This window comes from Apis dorsata, unplaced genomic scaffold, assembly GCF_000469605.1.
Source record: "Apis dorsata unplaced genomic scaffold, Apis dorsata 1.3 scaffold_88, whole genome shotgun sequence".
NCBI classification, from domain to species: domain Eukaryota; kingdom Metazoa; phylum Arthropoda; class Insecta; order Hymenoptera; family Apidae; genus Apis; species Apis dorsata.
This window is the reverse complement of record NW_006263386.1, coordinates 278,629-281,789: the sequence shown is the minus strand read 5'-3', so window position 1 is coordinate 281,789 and position 3,161 is coordinate 278,629. Positions and strand designations below refer to the sequence as shown.

General features: G+C 28.9%; 1 protein-coding gene across 4 annotated transcripts in view; it reads right to left on the bottom strand.

Annotated features, from left to right (window-relative positions):
• Nucleotides 1–3,161, bottom strand: part of LOC102681230 (tubulin polyglutamylase TTLL4-like) — a 127,311-nt gene that overhangs the window by 4,539 nt on the left and 119,611 nt on the right. The gene's annotated exons all lie outside the window — the stretch shown is intronic.

The following is a 3,161-nucleotide window of genomic DNA, read 5'->3' as shown; positions in this document are numbered from 1 at the left end:
CCCTCCTCCTCCTCCTCCTTTCCCCTGCCATTATTAACGGACAAAACTTCGATGATTGCTTGGGAATTCGACACGCGATCATTCGAGACGCGATCATTTCCCTCCGAAAAAAAACATCTGCCCTCCTCCTTGTTTATTATGGTTTTTAATCGGCCGCCACGTACCCGATACGTAATTTATGACGCTGTGGATCGCGCGTCGAAAGTGAATCCGGAACTCGGTGTATGTAATTGAGATAAAAGGTGGGGAGGGGAGGGGAGAGGGGGAGAAGGAAGCGTCGAAACGGCGGGAAAATTGATTCGAATTGCTCTTAATACGTGTTTTGCTACACGTAGCGACTTTTAGAAAGGGGGTTATTCGTGCACTTCGTACTTTGGCCACGTTAAGCTCGATTAACGCGAAGGGTTGTAATTAGACTGTAATTTGCGTTTCGCGCAAATTTGTATATATATATATTTTTTTTTTGTGAAAATATGTATTTTTCAGGTATTTTCGGGATTATGTTTTTTGAGTAATGGGATTTTATAAGCGAGATAGGATTAGCTTGATCTTGATAGATATTTTCGTATCTCGAAGTAAACGAAATCTTTTAACGATAAATGAATATTTATGATGAATATTGATTAAGTTCAATTTTTTTGGGAATAAGAAATGATAAAATGATCGATCAAATGCATCTCTATTAAGCAAAATTCGTGCAGAGATTTTTCATTTACTTTTCGAATAAAAAAATTTCTTATTGAACTGATTGTAACTTTATCTCTTAAAAAGAAAATTATGATAAAATAATAATAATCTCTTGAAAATATTTATATATAATTATGAAACAAAAATAAATTTAGTAATAATGAATGCTGTAGAATCCAATTTCTTAAGAACTTAATCACCTCCTATTCTTTAAAATCTAAAGATAGATTTAAATTTTTAACCTTTTCTTTTTTTTTATATATAAAAATAAATAATTCTCTTTACTGTTTTTAAATAAATAAATAAATAAAAACTACATAATATAAATACTGCGTCTTTAAAAAAAAGAAATATCTAATTTACCAATTTACGTAAGATGCATAATATAACTATAAGAAAACAAAATATTTCGAAGACTGTTACAAACGATAATTTACAATTTTCCACGATTCCGATCTCGTGGATCGAAACAACTGGAAGAATGTCCCAAATTACCCTCATTAATAACACGGAGGAAACGTTTAAAATTAACCTTTCGTGCATTCAATCATTCTCATCGCATCAACAACGGGAAAGAAGTGATCAAAGACGATTTGCAAGGATGTTCCAAAAAACGCGAAACTCTCTTTCCGAGAGTCGAGAATTTATCTCTTGTCGATGGCCCAACCTTTTTTGGACGGGAAGAATCGGGCCTTCCCCCCTCCCCCCTCCCCCCTCCTCCTTTCGATGGCCTCGCAAATTACAGGATCGGGAAATTATAGGACACCCTATATAGCAAGTTGCGAAACGATCCACGCGAAACGTTTTTCAGGCGGAGAGGATTGATGGGTCCACGTGTCGTGAAAGTAGCGAATCAGTGATCCATCGAAATTAGGTTATCACCGGAATCGTGTATTTTTTTTTTTTTTTCCCCCGCGTTTAATAATTGCCGGAATTGATTTAACATGGATCCAGAACACGAAAGGTACACGTTAATATGTAATACCGTTAAAAATTTATCTTAAATGATTCCTTTTCTCGACAGGATACAATTTTAATTACGGATAAAAATGTAACGCAAGTTGATTTATATCAAGGCTTTTTGGTAGTTGGTTGCGTAGATATCGTGATATCATGTATCACGATCCGTATGTTAAAATAATTTTAATATTCAATGTTACAAATGTAATTGTATCAATGGTTGTATCAGAGTTGTTGATAGTCAGGATATCGTGATATTATCGTTGAATGAGATTGAAATGATCGAAGAATTCTTAAGAAAAATAGAAAATTTCTTTATCTACAACATATCATAACTCTGATTATATGGTAATATTTTTAATATTTATGTATATTAGATAAAGATGAATATTCTCTTAAAGATATATATATATATATCAATTGATTGAAGAAAAATTGAAAATCTTCAAATATATTTCTTCATACTTTCTTTTGAACATAAATGTTGACAAGAGTTTTCCTACGAATGCTTAAACAATTAATAATCGACAATAATTCCATAAAAGTGGTTTAATTTCTTCTGCGTGTCCCTTTTCTTTTAAAAAATGCTTAATAAACGGCGATCGATATTTCATGTATCTTTACTTCGAAATTATAAATTAAAACGGCGTTTTTTTAATCAAGCTGTCGCTGAAATTTGTCAAAGAATTGATAACTGTGATTTAAGTGACAAATTATTCCATTAAATTTTCGCTGATCTTCTTTATATATTTTCTTCAAACTCTTATACTACCATTAAATAAGTTCAACTTCAAAATTCATTTTAATCTTAAAGAATCAATAAATAATGTTAAAAACTTATTATCCTATTTATCTACTAATTATTTATAACTCTTTTGACAAAAAAAAAAGTATTGATCACCTTCCAATCAATTCTTTATTTTATAAAATTGAGATTATATGCAAACTATATTTATAATAATATTTAATATACCAAAATAGAAACATTCGTATACTTTTCTTAATCAAATTAGATATTACAATATATTTCAACATGCAATTACTTTTTATTATTTGAAATAAAATTAAACTTGTTTTGAAAATAATACGAATAAGATTTTCTCAAAAGAAATTAGATTATACCAAATCCTTTTAAATACTTTGATAATTAATAAACGATTAAAAATATACATATACAATAATTTCAAAGCAGTTATTATCAACTATTAATTATCTCTACTTATTCTTTTACTTTTATACTAATATAAAATTTTTTAATATTATAATATTTTTTAATACTATTTTTAAAAATAATATTTTTACAATGGATCTAAAAATATTAACTTGATATAAGTAATTTGAATATTATTGAATTACAATAAAATAAATGATAAGGATGAAGGTTAGGAGTGATAAAAACCAGAATTCAAATGATTATAATTGAAACAATGTATGTTTATTAATTTCTGCATGACGTGTAATCGATTTTTAAACAAAAACACCGTATATTTCATTATGTCTAAAAAAAAAAAAAA